Here is a 20,342-nt window from a genome sequence, read left to right as displayed (position 1 = left end):
ACTCAGGCAAGTAATTTAAACATATTCAAAAATGTAAAGTAATATAGGTAGGGAGAAGTGTTCATACTTTGGGATAGGGATGCTAAGGTATGGCAGGAGTTCTAGACTTGAGATTTGGATGAAACTAAGGATTTTTAAAGATGTTATGGTGACTTTTGTCCATGCAAAGGGATAGAGGGGGCAGACAGAATTCCTGAACAAAGAGTAGTAACAGGTCCTTTTGTCCAAAACATAAAATGTGTAAAAGAGAGTAATGAATGAATTCTGAAAAGTAGATCAAACATATTTTGTAGGTTTTTAAATGATAAACAGAGAAGCCATCATTTTATCCAGGAGGAAATAGGGAGCAACTGAAGTTTCTTAAGCAGGGGGTGACCAAGTCAGACATGTGGTTTTGGGAAAGATATGATGGTAAATGTTAACAGTTAAGTATCTGGGGGAAATGTATGTAGGACACAGTTTTAATATTCATTACTAACATTTTCCCTTACTTTTTTTTAAAGTCTAGTTCATCAATAAAACAATAAATCAGGCTCTGATTTATAGTGTTTGTTGGTTTTCATGGTTTCATGATTTTCATGAACATTTAACAATCCACTCTTGAGAGCTGGTTTGAGAAGATTCCAATATACTATATAGATATGTCTTTAGTATTTATATGAAGAATGGATTTTTGATGGGACAGAAAAGAGATAAGAGGCTTTAAATCTCTTTATGGAAATTATTTTATTCAGGAAGTTAAATTCAAATGATCCTATTAATTGTAACCTAATTATTATGTAACCTATTCGCCTGTTCATGGCAAATCTGACCATGTGCAGCATCTCAAACTTCAATGTAGATTAATGTCTATCGTTCTAACAAATGCTCAAGAGTAATTGATGCCAGCACAGGATGACAGATTAGGGACATAGATTAGCAATAGTCTATGAGTTTGTTTTTTTTTCCTTTGGATATAATATATATAATTCAAATAATCAATGCATCAATCCTGGCTTGATCTTACTATCTACAAAGACATGGACAAGTCAGTTAACCTCTCTTGGCTTCATTTTTCTTATTTTGAAAATGTAAAAGCTGGATTTGATGACTTCTCAGGCCCCTTCCAGCTTCAAACTTATGATTCTTTTATTTCTTTCCTTGAGTCATTTGATGGACCTGTAAATATATAAATACAACTATGCTCCTCCTTCAAATTACAAAACAAAAACAAAAATAAAAATAAACAAGAAGAAACATAACAATCCCTCACTTCAAGTCTGCTCCTCTGGCCAAAAACTCACATTTCTTTTAATCATAGCTCATATTCCAAGATCTTTTGGCCCAGCACATTTACACTCCTCTGGTTATTCTCAAGATTATCATTGTCCTTCGTAAAATGAGCAAATATTGTTTGATCTATATTTAGAGAATTTTCATTCATTACTCTCCTTTACAAAGTTTATGTTTTGGACTACTGACCTAATTATTATTCAGAAATTCTACTTGCCATCTTTTTTCCTTTGTCCAAAAAAAAGTCACCTTACCATCTCTTAAAATCCCTAGTATTCTCTAAGTCTCAGGTCAAGGACTCTTGCCATACCTCATACTTCCATACCCAAAGTACGGCTACTCCCAACCAATATTAATTTATACTTTCTAAAACTTTGAAATCTCTTGCGTGATTTCATGGTGGAATAATACTCTTGAGGGTGGCTATTGTTTAGATTCCCTTTCTGTGGCCACAATATCTAACAAAGTGCTTGGCTAAATATTATAAATAATATCTGACCAGAATTCTTTCTCTCCTCACTTTGACATCCCATATTCACCAAATTTAAAAATTGGGATTTATTAAAGTGGGGAAAGATGGACAAAAATTGACTTATAAACACACATAAACTATATGAAAGCAAATACAACATGGAAGGAAGAGTAATTATGGTCTCTATGCCTCAGTTTACTCAAGTTTAAAATGGAAGTGATAGAATAAATTATCTCTGAGGTCCCTCCTAATAATACAATTATGAAACTATGGATTTGAGCAATATTTTTCTCTTGTCCCTTTCCTACCTTTATTTGTGAACTTCTCTAAATATAGATTTGGACAATGAAGGGGATCTTTAATTATTTTTTAGTAAGTTCCTTGAGTAAGTATTTCATTTTTTCTCTTTGAATTTGCATTCTTGTACCTATCTGGAACATAGAAACCACTTTATAAATGCTTTAGCTAATCAAACCAACAAATTTTAGTATGTTTCTTGGATTTTGTTTTGTTTCTCCATTCTCCAAGCACATTTCTAACCCTACTCAGGTACTGGTTCTCTCCTCCCTATACCTTACACCCAGGTGGGCTTTTCTTTGGGCTGATTGCCAGCCTTGCCTAAACATACTATTCAGGATAATGCTGAGTCCCAAGAACTCCATAACTAGCTTTGAGCTTATAGCTCACATCAAAATCAATTCCCCTCAGTGCCTAATTGTGCTATTAACTTGAAATGGCTATACAATCTCTGATGAGGCAGGGTGATACTGAGATTTTACAAGGTCCTGTGGCTCTCTTCAAGATCTGATGCTTGTAAAAAAGTCAAATGGTAAAGCAATGTCTCATCTATGTCATTAATTATGGTGAAATAAGTCAGTGCTCTCTTTGCTTCTGTATCTGAGCCTCTGTCTCTCTTTCTTCCTCTCTCTCTCTCTCTGTCTTATGAAGCTCTTCATTCTCTCCTCACTCCCTTTTTCTATCCCTAAACCTCTGTATTTCTGTCTCTGCCTCTCTCCTTCTTTCCCAGTCTCTCTCTATCTTTTTATTTCTTTATGTCTCTCTATCTCTTTTTATCATTCTCTTTCTCTCCCCAACACCAACAAAGTAAATGCCAGTACTAAACATCTGGGATGCATAGTGGGTTCTATCTATCTAGATGGCAGCTCTCTCTGTGGTCTCCTAAAGAAATTCATTTCAAAGACCTCACTGCCCCATTTATGTCATGCAAAAAGAAACAAACCCCTTATCTACACTTAGCAGAATGAGTGAGTCATCAGGGCTTCTAGAGCAGAAACCAACAAATGCAGTTAGAGGTGTAACAAGAAATGAATTGTTTTCTGACAAGAAAAATACCTCAAACTGAATGTGGAAGCAGAAGCCTGAAGACTATCTTCTGCTGTGGAGTGGGAGAATGGGGTAGGAAAAGACCCTTATAAGCAAGAAGAGGAAACTGATATACCCTGTAGAGGCCAGTACCACTCTGGACATAGAGGTCACTCAAGAATAGCAGATAGCTTCCTATTTTAGCTAGAGACTAAAAGTGAAGACCTCAAAATGTTGCCTCTGCTTGATTATGTTATTACCTTTTGAATGAGGCTATTTCTCTCTTGGAGTATTTCCCACTAGCTCTACTCTCATTATGTTCCTTAGACATCCCTCTTCAACAGTATAATGCTGAGTTCTAAGCACTCTGTAACTAGCTTTGAGTTTACAACTCTCATCAAAATCAACCAACCCCCTTGTGGCTTTCTAGTTGGTGTTCCTGGACTACTGGGGCAGTGTGGTCCAAGAGAAGAGCCTAGAACATGGAGTCAGAGAGACCTATATTCCTATTCAACCTCAGACATTTTCTCTTTCTATGACCTTGAAGAAGTTTGTTTTACTTCATTGAACATCAGTTTCTTCATCTGCAAAATAAGTATTAAAATACCTGCATTTTCCATGTCAAAGAACTGTTCTGAGTAATAAAGTACTTTATCTAAAAATGTTGCTTTTCTACCTACCTACCTATCGATCCATCTGTCCATCCATCACTTCTATCTATGTATCTTCTAACTATCCATCCATTTATCTTCTATCAGTTCATCTGAACACATGTAGACATACACACAAACATGAATAAGAAAATGTATATTTTTATTACCATGATGAACAGAAATCATAATTCTAAAGCAATCCAAAGACCAGTCAGTGGTTCAAACAATCAATGAACAAGAAAATTTATGAAGTGACTTCTGTGCTTCAGGCATCAGCCTATTCTTTGGTGACAAGTGGACAGAAAGGAAGTAGCTCAGTTTTACCAAGTGTTTCAACTTTTCTAGATAGAAATATCCAACATATTAGACTACACAAAGTATATTTATTTAACTGTACAGTATTTGTTTCTTCTTCAGATAGTAATTTAATGATATGGAGAAAAGCCCCCTGAAGAAAGAGACAGTTGGACTGAGCTTATTTAGAAAATCGGTATTTTTTAAAGTATGCTACAGAGTCCTGGACTAAACTGAATAAGTTGTAATTCTAGAGGGATAAATGCAAATGCTTATTTCAAGGCACAAAAAGTAAATGTGCAAGCATTTGCTGAGAAATATCTGTATGGATAATGCTTGTTTTGAAAGAAGATTTTGGACTACAAGTTCAGTATGTCACCTGTGTGATGAGGCAGCTATAAAAGTTAATTCTCTTTAAGAGTTTGTTAGGAAGAAAATAATTTTCCAGATTAGGGATGATGCTTAAAACTCTCTGCTCTGATCACCCTTCATCTGCAGTATTGCACTGAGTTCAGGGAGCTAGAATTTAAGAAAGACATTGATTAGTTACACTATCTAGAAGAAGGCAGTCAGGATGGTTAAAAGCCTTGAGTTCATGACATATGGATATCTGTTGAAGGATCCTGTAAGTTTAACATGCAGAACAGAAGTCTTTGGGGAGGTGCTTCAGTGGGGAAAATAATAACTGTCTTCAGTGTCTAACATGGGTAAGAGGTAGTAGGCACTGTCTAAGAATTAAGCAAAGATATGCATAAAATGATAGAAAATGAGATTTGGCAACACTTAGATCTATCTATTGGAAAGAAAACCTTTGGGAATGGATGAAATCTTAGTTTTACTAAAATATAAATGTAAGCATGAGACAGAACCAGGATAAATTCCTTTGAGTGTTCAATAGCTTTTGAATGTTTTGGAGTTACTGACAATTGTGTGATTTCAACATAGCTACCCCTACAAGAATGTCCAACCAAATTGGAAAACTGGCCATTTATTAAAATGAATGATTTGTTCTCAAAGAAGCCGTGGGTTCTGGAGGAGAACATTTTATGTATTTCTTAAACCATCTTCAGAAAGCAACAACAAGAAAACACGAAACAAAACACTGTTTTGACCTCAATAATAGAGCCATCCAAAGACTTTTTCTCTGAAAAAAAAATCATTAGGAGAGATTATGAGGGAAGTGTAAATAGCTTTAGTGAGTTTTGAATAATAGCTCTTAAGGAGCACCTCAGCACAAGAGAGCTATGAGTTTAACTTCTTATTCTGCATTTTAGTTTCTCCAGAGTAACTCTTTGACTTACCAGGTCCCCAAAGGCCATTCCCAACCCCAGAGAAAGAGAAACAATTATAAATTCTCCAGTTTTCTGGAATGTAGGGAATTAAATAAACTCTCTTAATCTTGTCGAGGGCACAAGGATACCATTTTACTTGACCCAGGGGCTATGTACAACCTCAAGGTAATAGCCAAAATTAATCTTTAGAAATTAATGTATTCAATGCATGTGTACATATTTATATATATATGTCTCTCTGTGTGTGTATATATATATATATACATATATATATTTGATTATTATTATAGATGTGTATATTGTCTCCGCAGATAGAATAGAATCTCTTTGAGGATCATGAAGTGTTTTATTTTCTTTTATCTCCAGTGCCTACTTGGGGGTAGGTATTTAATGAATTCTAATGAATTGATTGAAATGATTCTATAAACACTGTGACAGGGGAAGAGATTTATTTTATTTGGTATTTGCTGGTATTACTGAGAGACCTAGAAGGTCTGATATTAGGGTAGAATACTGTCCATGTCATCCTCCAGGCTTCAGATTCTCTTTGCCCTATATAGAAATATTGTGACTGGGTAAGTTGTTTGCCCCAATACATTCTATGTATGGGGACCATTGATGTATATCTTTCCCTTCCATCCATATAGAATCCTATATCTAATGAGTTCTAGACTTGGAATTGATAGTATTTATCTGTATTGACTTCCTGATGTTGATACTTGCTAGATCTGTGGTGATGGGCTAACAGACCATTGTATTTCTTTGACTCTATCTTCTCATCTGTAAAATGGTGAAACCAATATGCAATTTTTACCTTTTCAACTGTTTATGAGGACCAAATCCAATAATGTATAGGAAATATTCTGACAGATTTTAGAATCTGTGTGACTTTGTCTGAGTCATTTCAATTGACTACAATTAAATGTTTTCTGAAAAATGAGAGGCCTGTAATAAATGGCATCTGTGGTCCTTTCCAGTTCTACATCAATGAAAATTAACAAACCAAGGGAAGGTAGAGATGCAAGTGGGGTAAACAGGCCAGTGTGGAGACACTGGCCCAAGGACCTCATCCTAAGGGAGATATGGATCTTTCCATGCCAGATTATTGCCAATAAAAAGCAAAATATTGACATTTTCATCCTGGAAGTATATAATTTAGGAATGTGAAATTAGAGACTTTATTCTGATTTGGATATGGCTAATCAAGGAACAAGAAAATTGAATGGACAATACACTAAGAATAAAATTTGTCAGTTCAAACTAAGAAAATTAACAATCCCATGAAAATTCCAACTATTTTTATTTACTGGTACTTAATGAACTATTGGCTGTGGATTTTGGTATATTTTGCTATAAGAAATACCTTTGGCAATTTAAGGGGGTGAGGGGAAATGGTTATATAAATATTCATGGAAGCTGGTGGCATAGTGAATATGTGCTACTGGCTCAAGTCAGAAAGACCTGAGTTCAAATGTCTCAGACACTAGTTGTGTAAAACTGGCAACTCACTTAAACTCTGTTTCCTTAATTATAAGATTGGGATAATAATTAAACTCATCACCCAGGATTTTTTTGAAGATAGAAAAAAGATAATTGTCAAAAGGCCTTAATATAGTGTCTGGCACATAGTAGATATTAGTAAAGGTTTATTTTCTTACCTCCTTCCTTCCATTTTGTCTTCTGTGATTCAATACACTGGATAGGATAGGTGATATGTTCACACTTATCCCTGATAAGTCTTATCTCAGATGAAGAAGTCAGAATGATTCCCAACTTACTCTAACTTTTTTGAGATTACTGTTAGTTAGGTACTGTGGATTCTTCATCCCCTCCAGCCATCTGTTCCCCATTCTTTCAGAAAAGAGATTTCCTCCTAATTCCCCTGAGATACAGCCTTGCTTTAAGATTAAATGGATGTTCCACAGTTAGACACTCACTTTAATAGAATTTATTTCTCTTTACTCCTTTCAGAATTGGTATTTTCCCCACTTCTACTACAAGGTATTCTTTTAATCTCTTTTCCCCCTAACTCCCAAAACTACATCCCTTCTATTTCTATAGGCTTTCAGAGTGAACCAAATCAGACTTTCTGTCTCATCAACCTAATTTTTGTCTATTCACACCATAGTTCGTCTGTCTGTATAATATATTTCTTATCATTCTGTAAGGACCCCAAACTACATTGAAGATATAAGATCAAACACTGAATCCTATTTGAAAAATATATAACCCTCATCTCAAACTATAAATGTAGGGATGAGCATGGAAAGAGAAAGAAGTATCAAAGATTGTATATTCATGTTGTGTTCTGTCAAAGGCTACTGATGTGACTTTTGGGATTCACTAGTCCCATCTCTAAAGTGAATGAGATTTGAATTAATGTTCTCCATTCCCTCTTACACCAAAACATGCCTTTATTTTTTCTCCATTTTCACAATACTAAGAAATAAGTTTTGAATTTAACTCCTCTGATTTTTTCCCTTTAGAAACAATTTCATTCTCATTTTCATTAGGATTCCACTTTTACCAGTCTTTAATTTAATTTAGTCAACCCAATTTAATTCAAAGAACATCATCTCCTGTATTACACTAATGATATATAAGCCCAGAATTTATGCATGCATACATCTACATGATGTTATATATTATATATGTTATATTTGTATATATAGTTCAACCCTAATCCTAACCTTAAATATACATACAAACACATTCACACAAATTATTTTTCTCAATTTGATTATATTAAATTAAAAAATGTTTTGTACAAACAAAAACAATGCAATCAAAATCAGAAGGGAAACAACAAACTGGGAAAAAATCTTTATAACAGAAAATTCTGACAGAGGTCTAATTACTCAAATATACAAGGAGCTAAATCAATTGTATAAAAAAATCAAGCCATTCCCCAACTGATAAATGGGCAAGGGACAAGAATAGGAAATTTTCAGATAAAGAAATAAAAAATATCAATAAGAACATGAGAAAGTGTTCTAAATCTCTAATAATTAGAGAAATGCAAATCAAAACAACTCTGAGGTATCACCTCACACCTAGAAGATTATCTAAAATGATAGCAGGGGAAAGTAATGAATGTTGGAGGGGATGTGGCAAAATTGGGATGTTAATGCACTGCTGGTGGAGTTGTGAACTGATCCAACCATTCTGGATGGCAATTTGGAATTATGCCCAAAGAGTGATAAAAGAATGCCTGCCCTTTGATCCAGCCATACCATTGCTGGGTTTGTACCCCAAAGATATCATAGATTAACAGACTTGTACAAAAATATTTATAGCTGCGCTCTTTGTGGTGGCAAAAAACTAGAAAGCGAGGTTATGCCCTTCAATTGGGGAATGGCTGAACAAATTGTGGTATATGTTGGTGATGGAATACTCTTGTGCTCAAAGGAATAATAAACTGGAGGAATTCCATGTGAACTGGAAAGACCTCCAGGAACTGATGCAGAGTGAAAGGAGCAGAACCAGAAGAATGTTGAACACAGAGACTGATACACTGGTAAAATCAAAAGTAATTGATGCCTGTACTAGCAGCAATACAATGACCCAAGACAATTTTGAGGGATTTATGGAAAAGAATGCTAGCTACATTCAGAGGAAGAACTACAGGAGAGGAAACACAGAAGAAAAACAACTGCTTGAACACATAGGTTGATGAAGACACGATTGGCGATGTAGACCTGAAAGGACCACACCAATGTAACTATCAATAATATGTAAATAAGTCTTGACTGACCACACATGTTAAAATCAGTGGAAATGCAAGTTAGTAAGGGGGGGGTAGTTTGAGGGGGGAAGGGTAAAGTAAAAACATGAATTATGTAACCGTGTAAAATTTTTCTAAAAATAAAAAAAAATAATCCAAAATGAAAAAAAAATTAAAAATTAAAATTTTTTTTTTAATTTAAAAAAGAAAATACTTTGAGACTAAGAACTTTCTGTAAATATATTTGTGTATATATTTAAAATCATATATATATGTATATACATATCATAAAACATGTTCTCAAAATATATTCATTCGACTAAGGAAAATAACGGATACAGAGATTAGAAAGTGCCAATTGTGTTAATATTTTACTGGAAGGAATGCAGCAATTGGTGGATCAGAATCTTAGGCTTTCATCATGAGGTAACAGCTAATCTTAAAGGGAAATAAGAGTTCCAAGAACTGGTGGGAGGTAGACAGCTAGAGTCAAGGGACTTGGGTGTAAGTACCATCTCTGTGTATCAATGGGACCCTGAATATGTCTCTTAACCTTCCTGAGCCTCAGTTTAAATATCATCACAAAGGAAGTTGGACAAGATTGCTCCTAAAGTCATTTTAGCGTCTTGACCTATGAACATATTGGCGTATTCTGGCAAGTGGTGTACTACTCCATGTAAAATATGGCTAATGCAATCACTTCTACACTACAATCTCAAGGTTTCTTTTTTCCCCTTTTTCTGTTGATCATTGTTAATTAGTGGAAAATTTGAATTGTAGAATATTTTAAAACAAAAGTGACTTTAATATGTTCATATGAATGCAGTAACTCTAGCTCACTTTGAATAGATCCTTTTCTGAGTAGGAAGCCTGCTGAGCTTGTTTTAATGAATGCATAAGCCTGATTTGTAATTACCAGCATCCAGTTGCAAACACAAATGAAGGAACTTAAGCCCTTAAAGCAGCATGCCTTTTTCTATATCTGCAGATAAATAGATATAAATATGTTGGTTTAAGGGTCTTAGTAATCACACAGATATAGATATACCTCTCATGTTTCACTGAGGCAATGGATTGAAATTTAGATCCCAAAGGCTTATCCAAGGAATGGATCCCAAACTGTATATTTTGTAAGGGTTTTTGCTGAAGCCCTGATAATGAATAAGGCATCTTTCATCTGACAAGCAATAAAAATGAGTTGAGAATTGTTCACAAATGACTGATTCACAGAATCACCAAATTTCAGAGCTCAAGTGACCTCATTGGCCATTTGGTCTGACCCATCCAAAAAAAAAAAAATCAAACAAGCGATCATAAAGTCTCTGCTTGGATACTTCTGATGTTGGAGAACCCATTACTTCTTGATAAATCTCTTGCCACTTTGGGCGAGCTGTCTTAAGTAAGATTTCCTTCACAGTCTAACATCAAGATTGCGTCTCCTTATTTGCCACTTTCACTATTATTCCCGGTTTTGCCCTATAGAACTGGACTATAATACAATTCAATCTAATTAAATTCATTCAAATTAATTTTATATAAACATTGCAAATAAATACTTGTTGGAGATTTGGTACATATGAAGAGATTATTGGCTTCCTTAGGTTTTTCTCCATTCAGTGGATACTGGAGATATGGTTTTGGGGACAAACATGACAAAGGAGGATTTTAAGTTCAATCTTCGTTATAACAGGGAATCATTTACATTTACTGAATCACGAGTGGTATATCTAGGCCTGAATTTTAGCAATATCACATTAGCAGTTGAGTGGAAGATGTACTAGTAGTAGAGATGGCTAGGCAGCAAAATGAATTAGAGTACTGGGCTTGTAATCAGGGAGGCTCATTTTCATGAGTTCAAATCTAGCCTCAGACATTTGTTAGTCATGTGATCTTTAAGCAAGGCACATAATCCTGTTTACCTAAATTTCTTCATCTGTAAAATGAGCTTGAGAAGGAAATGGCAGGAAGGTCCACTGTCAGGTGTAAGAAAGAGTTGTATATGAAATATATAATAGAGGTAGAATTGAAAAATTTAGCTAAATCGTATAGGTAGAGATTTGATTTTGTTTTATTTTTATAGAGTGTGGAGTTGAGAATAACATAGAGGTTTTCAGCCCACCACAGTAATACAACAATGAGGAAGAGGGGAAGTTTGGAGTGGGATAAGTTCAGCTTTAGACACCATTAGTTTGAGATGCCTATGGGATATCCAGCTCAATATTTTTAATATGAAGATGGAGACTTGGACTATGGGTCAAAAGAAAACTTAGGACTGGATAATATATATCTGAAAAATGTATACAGAGACGGTAAATGAATTCTATTCAATTATCAATGAACTAGTGATATCAGTTAGGGAAAAGAAGAGAAGAGGTCACAGAAAAGAATTTTTTTGAACATCCATGATTAGTAGCCATGGTTTCAATGAAAAAAACTAGCAGAGGAAACTGAGGAATGATCAGACAAAAAGGAGAACAATAAGTAAAGGAAATTTTCATGAAAATCAGGACAAAAGTGAATACCAAGAAGGGTTGCAACCATGTCAATGGCTGTAGAGTGGTCAGTTGAATGAAGACTGAGAAAAGACTAAGTGATTTTATAGTTGAGATCACTGAAAATTTTTGAGAGAGCAGTTTCTATTGAATTTGCAGGTTAAAGCAGTCAGGTAGATTTTTTCACCAGTAATGATGGGATCTGCTTGAGATGATGAGATAGATCGAGATCAATTGACATATAGAGGCAATTTACCTTGGCATAAAGAAGGCTCACCATTTCATGTGAACAAAAAATTAAGGAGATTATGATGGTATCATCTCAGGAAAATGAGATGAGGAGGAAGGAAGAAGAGAAAGCTCTCAGAAAATGACTCTACTTTTGCAAAGAAATAAGAGTGGGAAGAATGATTTTGAGAATGTGGGCAAAGTTCTGGAGATGCCACTCTGGTGAGTAGAATAGTGAATTGATTAGGGATGCATAAAAGGTTTGACTTGCCACAGTGAAAGTCCAACTGATATTATACAATGTCCATTTTACAGGAACCACAAAGCACATGTTTTTATTTTTGTCCAACTTCATTTAGCAGCAAATAATCAGAGCAATTGAATCACCAAGATCCTTTCTTGAGTTGAATTATCAAGTATTCCATGTCTACAGTAGGAAGGGCAACTCCAAAGGGTTGGCCATAAAGCCAGACTTCCAAATGCATATTTACATGAAAGACTACTTTCCTGAGACATAACACAAGGTAGACAGTCATATAAAGGTCAGAAGTGGCACAAAGAGGCTCTTGAGGTCTCTGAAGAACTTTAATACAGTTTGTGTTACAGGGGAGATGTAGAAAAGGGACCAGGTAACATGGAGTGCCCACATCCAAGGAGGCACTATGAACTCAGCAGAATAGCAGCAGCACAAAAGAAACATGAGATGTATAAATCTAGAGGTGTCTCTACCTCAAATGCTCTAATGGATTCTGTGTAACAGAGCCTCCCAAGCTTGTATTGGACTGCTGACAACAGGTGAAAACACCATACCCTGAGCCCAACATCATGATATCATTCGTTCTCTTTAAGTTCTAAGCACAAATCTATAGCAGTGAAGGCAGACTAGTCCAAACCTGAGAATTGGCAGGTAGGCAATTAGATCAGGGGACAATACATTCAAGAAAGGAGGACAACAGAGCTGAATTGTTCTGGCAAGTGGTCAAAGTGCTGAAGGGAAAAGAATGTAGCCAGTTGAGGGGCGATGAGAAAAGAATGTAGCCAGTGGAGTCACTGCACATCACTTTGAGAAGAAAAAAGAGTAGATCTAAGAGTGAAGAGATTATGATAAGATCAAGATAATCTATTATTTTTGCATTGAATGAAAGACGGACTGGAATGGAGGTAGGCACCTAAGTGGGAGTAGAGCAGTAAGTCATGGCAAATGAGTAAATTGAAGAATTGGATAGTTTTATGTATAATGCAAGTAATACATGTGAAAATATCAGATAAGATAAAAAGAAAGCTCCTTGCAATTTCCTTCTTAGGATGCTCAGAAGCCATGATCACTACTGGCCTATTTGCCTACCATAGAGGGAAAGTGCTTTGGAGACCTGACAACTCTCTATGAATGGGAACTACTTGGATCCAAACAATGTGTGGTGAAATTAACAAGTGATAAATGGTATTTATGTTTACTCTTGTGCTGGAAAGGCTAATAGCCATTAAAAAAATACTCCTTTGTGTTCTAAGAAGCCTTGTTTCAGATAAATAGGTTAGCAGTCAGCCCTATCATTACTCAGAGAACAGAACTGTCCACAGAGGCAAAGTGGCTAATTGGCTGCTAGTTGAGGGATTTCAGCCACAATGCCTACTACATGAGGCGTCTGAGATCTGGACCACACTCGCCCATTTAGCTATCAAAGAGCTTTGTCCCTGAGCTCTGGGTTGGAGTTACATTGTGTCTCTTTTTACTGTGTTGGAAAGGAAAGTTAATTAAATCCACAGTTCATTGGCAGTTATTCTGCAGCATCTCCATAGACCATCCCAGTTTTGGGTTAATGGCCTCACCACCTGGTTTTCTAGTCTTTCCATGCCAAATGCTAGATCTTTCATGACATGCTGCAAGGAGAATCTTTTTTTTTTTTTTAATAGCAACTCTCTTGCGCTTGCTTTGGATTTTAATCTTAGCCATGATTGACAGGGACCAGTTTCTAATAGAAAACTTAATGTATGGTTTCTATTTCTTCCTCTCTCTGTCATCCTATCCATGTTTTTATCTCTCTCACTTTCCCACCTCTCTTCCTTTTCCTCCTTTTCCTTCTTGTCCTCTTACTCTTATTTTTTCTCCTCCCGCTTTCCCTCCTTCTCCTATTCCGTGTCACTGGTTTTCTGTTTCTTTTCTTCCTCCCCTTCCTCCTCTTCCTGTCTGTCCCTGTCTGTCTCTGCTCTTTCTCTCCTTCCTCCTCTCTTGTCTTTATCTCTTTGCATCTGTTTTTCTGTACTCCTCATCTTCCTCTTTCTCTATCTGTCTCTGTCTCTTTCTTCCTTTTTGTTTCTCTTGCTGTGTCTCTTTCTATATCTCCCTCTGTCTCTTTCTCCTCTCCTCTCTTTGTGTATCTCTGGCTTTGTTTATCTCTTTGTGTCTCTGTTTCTCTTTTATCTACCTCTCTCTGATGGAGATGAGAGAAGAAAATTACAGCCTGATGAATTTTCAGAATTGCTGGAGCTCATGCTCTACATTTACTTCCTTTTAATATTACTGCCACTGCATTATGCAGAGTGAAATAGATTTAGCATGAATGAGAGTACTTCAGAAGTTTAAAAACATAATTTAATAAATGAGTCAGCAGAAGCCATATCAGAAGGACTCTAAAAGATCCAGAGCTTAAGAGCTGAGGGGAAAATAATCATATGGGAATGGAAGTAGAAAGACAAAGACAAAGAAAGCAGGCAGGAAGGAAGGTAGGTAGGAAGGAAGCCAGGAAAAAAGGGAAGAAGGAAAGAAGGAAGGAAGGAAGGAAGGAAGGAAGGAAGGAAGGAAGGAAGGAAAGATGAGAATGGAGAGTAGGAGGGAGGGAAGGAACAGCAGAAGGAGGGAGGAAGAAAAGGAAGGAAGAAGGAAAAGAGAGAGATGTGAAACAGAAAGAAAAAGTGTGCCTGTTGATTTTTTGCAAATACTCCACATGTGCTCATGTGTCTTCATCTTGAATATGTCTGCATTGCAGAAATAAGGATTTGAACATTAGTTATCTTAAGACATGTTTTGATTCAATAGCATCCTGGATACTAAGACCTTCATTTTTCTCTATTAAATACTGAATTTTGAAATTATGATTCTCAAACTATTCCCTTGGCTCTTTTTCTTTTCTAATCAGTTCAAATGACCTATGATTTCATCACTACAAAAAACATTGACCCCATCCAAAAATTATTGGTGTAGACTTGGATCCCATAAGTCACCCAAATCCACTCAACTCTTTCATCTTACACATTAAATCCCCTAAAAGAAATGACTCCTCCAATGTCACACAGGCAATGGGAGTAGCAGATTTGTAATTATCACATTGTGGGATTTAGTGATGGAAGACAGTTTAAAGATGAACTCATCTAGTCTTTATTTTAGAGAAAAAATAACTATAGCCCAGAGAAGTTCTGATTTGTTCCTCTTCAGACTGGGTGTAAGTGCTACCAGTGAGATTCATGTCCAAGTGATCTGGCTTCAAATCATGTATACTTTCCCTTGAATCAGACTATTAATATATCAGTAAAAGAGTTAAAGCATATGTTTCTTTTTTTTTAATTCCTGGGAGCCCTAGAACCTTAGTTAAAGTTGTCTTCAGATGACAGCTACATCCAGGGCCTGTAAATAGTTCTGGAATAGTAGCTTCTTTCTGGGTGAAACTCATCAAAATGTGCTCCACTGGTTTAGCCCTCAAGGACAAAGAATCAGTTTCCTCACTGTGATAACTCATCAGAAGGTCACATTAATGGTGAAATAGATACCACTAATTATAAAGAATGAGCCGATACAGATGCCTTTCATGTTGAAATGTCTTGCAGTGGTTTCTAAATCATTGATGAAAGCCAAATTAATTTCCAGTAAATTAATTGCCTTGTATTGTTCAATAGCTTAGAATTTGATTCATTTCTATGTGTGGGGTTGCTGTATTTAAATTTCATTTCTATACTAAAAATGGACAGTTTCAGTATAAACTAAGAAAGAATATATGATGGGAAATGGAACCTAAGTTCAGATAGTATTACTTTTATGATGTTGAGCCTCTCTAAGTCTCAGTTTCCTCATCTGATAAATGATGAGGTTGGACCAGATGATATCATAGGTCCCTTCCAGGTCTATGCTTATGAATCTAACAAAAAACAAGGCTTAACATATCATTTTTGAAGAAAGAACTTCAAAGAGACCTGAATTGGCAATCATGAAACCAGGGTTTAGTATTTACTAGAGTAAACCTTTGGTCAAATCATTTAATCCTTCTAACCATTTCTTATCACATTTGTCTCCAGGTTCCATTCTAGTTCTGCATCTCCCTAGATAGACTCTATAATTTCTTCCTCTACAACATCCCTCCAGTATGTCCCCTACTCTCCTCTCACACAACCACTACCTGCATTCAGGTCCTTGGAAACTCTTCAGTGGACTGTTGCACATCCTCTTGCCTCCTCGTTGATCTTCTTACTCCACTGCAATACATCCTCTACAGAGCCACCAAAATGATATTCCTAGAATACAGCCTTGACCATGTCATTCTCTATTTAATAGAATTCAATGTTCCTGCTTCTTATATAAAATAGAAATTCCTGTTTGCCACTGAAAATCTTTTATAATCTAACTCTGGCCTATTTTTCTAAACTTCGCAAATGTAATTTTCCTATATATGTTCCACAGTGTTGCCCAAATGGTCTAATTGATTATACTCATACAGTCTATTTCCATCTTATGGTTTCCTTTTTCAATTTAAAAACTTTATTTTTATAGTAATTTTTTCTCTACATTCCACTCTTCATCCCCAATAAACAGTTTTAAAAACATCCAGAACAAATCTGAGTTAACCAGAAAAAAAATCCCACATTGACCATGTCCCAAAGTACAGGCCTTATTCTACACTCTAAGTTCATCACATCTCCAATGGGAAGTAGTTAATGTGCTCCAAATTTGGTATCCTGAATGAGATTTGTCAATGGATTGCTAAAGGTTAGGAATACCACCTAAGCTCTCTCTTTCTCAAGAATGTTTTCATTTTCTAAGAATGCTACCCACCTCCAGAGAAAGAACTCTTGGAGTTGGAATGCAGATCAAAGAACAGATCAAAGTTTTTAATTTTACCTTATTTTGGTTTTAGTTTGGGGATTTTGGTTTTATACGAGTATTTTCTTAGAAAAATGATCAATATGGAAATATTTTGCAAGATAATACATATGTAACCGAGATCAAATTGCTTACCAGCTCTGTGAGAGGGGCAGGAAGGAGGATGGGAGTTAATGTGGATCATATAACTTCTGAAAATTAATGTAGAAATTTGTTATTACATGTAATTGGTAAAATAAAATATCTTTATATAAGAAGAATGCTGTCATTTTATAAATCTTTCTTGTTTCTGCTCAATTCGCTCTGCATCTCTTTTTTTAACCCTTAACTACTGTGTATTGGCTCTTAGGTGGAAGAGTGGTAAGGGTGGGCAATGGAGGTCAAGTGCCTTGCCCAGGGTCACACAGCTGGGCAGTGTCTGAGGCTGGATTTGAACCTAGGACCTCCCATCTCTAGGCTTGGCTCTCAATCCACTGAGCAACCCAGCTGCTCCCACTCTGTATCTCTTTTAAGTGAGGTTCCAGTTGTCCATTTCATCATTAATGGTGGTGCAATAATCTTCCCTTCCTGATATAATAACTTGACCACTCACTTAAAATTAGTTCAGTGCCTGCTAAATAGTCAGTTATATTTTTTTTCTTGCTAAAACATAAACATTAAAAACATCAACAGCAGCAGAAGGAAGAACAAAATTTTTGCATATATAAGATCTTGAATTTATTTGACTTCTTTGAATTATAGGCCTAGCTGCATTTGACACAGGGCATGGACAGTTGAATAACTTCTGCCACATCATTCAAGTTGTTTTTCATAATGGTTTGGACCAGTTACAACTCCACAAACAATGCATTTGTGTATCATTTTTTCTGCTGTCCCTTTAAGATGACTAATTTCCTATTTTGTCATCTTTTCAAAGGTGATATGCATTAGGACCTTCTACCTTCAGGCTTGACACTCTATCCACTGAAACTTCCAGCTGCTCCCACATCTGTGCCTTTATATAAAGAAAATTTTCAACTTATTCTCTTCAGCGTTCCTTTATCTTCCATCCCTTGCTTCTGTGAGTTTTCCAGGTTGTATCTCCTGCCTGATTTGTACTTTACCATAATCCTTCTTTCTGCTATTTCTTCTAAATCTCACCTCAAGTATCACCTCCTCCATGAAGACGTTGCACTCTCCCCTAACTTCAGTGTCTTGGGGAAAAAAAAGCATGACTAATCAGTTCCTAATTATGATTTTCCTGAATCATTTCCAGCCATATCCAACTCTTTGTGGTACATTTTGCTGTTTTCTTGGCAAAACTCTTGAAATAATTGTCATTTCCTTCTCCAGATCATTTCATAAATAAGGAAACTGAGTCGAGTAGGGTTAGATGACTTTTCCTTGCCAAATTTGATTTTAGGTCTTCCTGATTCCAAGACTGGCATGCCATTGACTTTTCCACCTAGCTTCCCACTATTAAGTTTCTACTAGGTGCCCCTTACTGCTAGGCACAAGGTATCCAAGCATGAGAAGGAAATAACTCGATCTTGGAATTTCAGTCAATAATGGTCCAGTCAATAATGAATGATAGATCAGATTCATTTTATCTCTGATTAGATATTTCCTTTGCTAGATTGCAGGCTACCTAAGGGACATTCTGTTTTCACCTTCGTCTTTGGATAGATGGAACCGAACAGAGTATTGTCATATAATAAGTACTTCATAAATGCCCCTTTGGTGATTAGTTAATTAGATTAAAGCTAGCCAACAGAAATTCTTTTGGAAAAGTGAAGACACTGAATGCTTTATCCCTGGGACTGGCCTGTTGTAAAGGCTGTCTAGGGCCAGGGTAACTGCTTCTTTCCAGACACTCGCGACTTCAATCTTCACAATTTCAAAAAGGAAAGAGCTTTTTCCTTGATGGGGAAGATTCTCTTTTTCTGCTGCTGCTAAATGGCCTCTGCAGTCTGCCGGCCTAATGTACAGACTGGGCTGGAGCCCGAAAGGCCTGCATTCTCCTCTCAGCTTGGCTATTGATTCTCTCAGTGACCTTGGTGTTTCTGCTTATTTATGCTCTTTCTGTGCCCTCACTAAAGTTTAGTGGTCTTAAATTGATGTTTCTATCCAACAGTGCTGTTATCTTTCAACATACACTCCAATACTCTCTCTGCCTGGTAAAGTCTGGCTGGTTTCTCTATAAAAGCAAATAAATTTAAATGAGCATGACGCCAAGAATGATCAGAATTTGAATATTTAGATAGAAGCCAGAACTATCCCATATAAATACGTAAATATAATTCAAATATAATTGTCATATATTTATAAAAAAGGAAACAATTTATATTATAAATATGTGTATATATTTATATGTATGCACATATATTCTAAAAATAAACTTATATGGAACTGGAACATCATAATAGATAAAAACATTGTCCATAATTGAGTTACCTGAAAAATACCTTCTCAGTTATAAAATAATAGTTTCATAGCTGAAAGTGACCTTTAAAGCAAATCAATTCTAACCAGAACATTTTATCCATTGAGAAATTGAGCCCTAGAGGGAGAAATGACTTGTCTAAGGTCACACAACTCATATGTATCTGAAAAGAGAGTCAAATCTAAGACTAGATCTCCCTACATCCAGCATACATACACACCCCAAGCAGTATTTTCAAATTCATATTTTTTTTAAACCCTTACCTTCCGTCTTGGAGTCATTACTGTGTATTGGCTCCAAGGCAAAAGAATGGTAAGGGTAGGCAATGGGGGTCAAGTGACTTGCCCAGGGTCACACAGATGGGAAGTGGCTGAGGCCAGATTTTGAACCTAGGACCTCCCATCTCTAGGCCTGGCTCTCAATCCACTGAGCTACCCAGCTGCCCCCTAAATTCATATTTTTTAAATAGAATACATATTACCTCCAAATTATATGATCACAATGTATAAAATCTAACTGAGTAATTTTAAACTTTATGGGAATATATAGGAAGAAATATAAAACATTCCTACCATCTTATCCACTACTGAAACTGAACCAGAGATGCTTCGAGTGACCCTACTGAAAATGAGCCTGCATCAAAACACTTCTCTCCAATCACATATGAAAATATTTATTTTTCTTCAATAGAGCCAAAGTTCATTGTTTGCTAAGCTTAATAGGTAGGAAAGTGACATAGTCTCAGAACTCAGAACTGCATCAATCTGAGCTCCAGAAGAATTTGAGAGGCATTATTGAGAGGCATCTAGCTGTGTATTGGGTAGAACATTGGGTTTGGACTCTGCAAGACCTCGATTTGACTACTTAATTTGATAGTTTTTGGCTAGGCGATCCTGGGTGTCACTTAATCTCCCGTTGCCTCAATTTCCTAGTTTCAATTATTCTAAATAAATATTTCAGCTCTAATGCTACAGATGTATAATATAACATAATAATATTAATAACAATAAATGGAAATTCAATGTTCACATCAAGTCATTCTATTTTTTCACATTCCTTTTAGTGCTCTAAAGACTTCAGATTT

The sequence above is a fragment of the Gracilinanus agilis genome, chromosome 2 (assembly GCF_016433145.1).
Source record: "Gracilinanus agilis isolate LMUSP501 chromosome 2, AgileGrace, whole genome shotgun sequence".
Classification (NCBI taxonomy): domain Eukaryota; kingdom Metazoa; phylum Chordata; class Mammalia; order Didelphimorphia; family Didelphidae; genus Gracilinanus; species Gracilinanus agilis.
Note: the sequence above shows the minus strand (reverse complement) of the source record.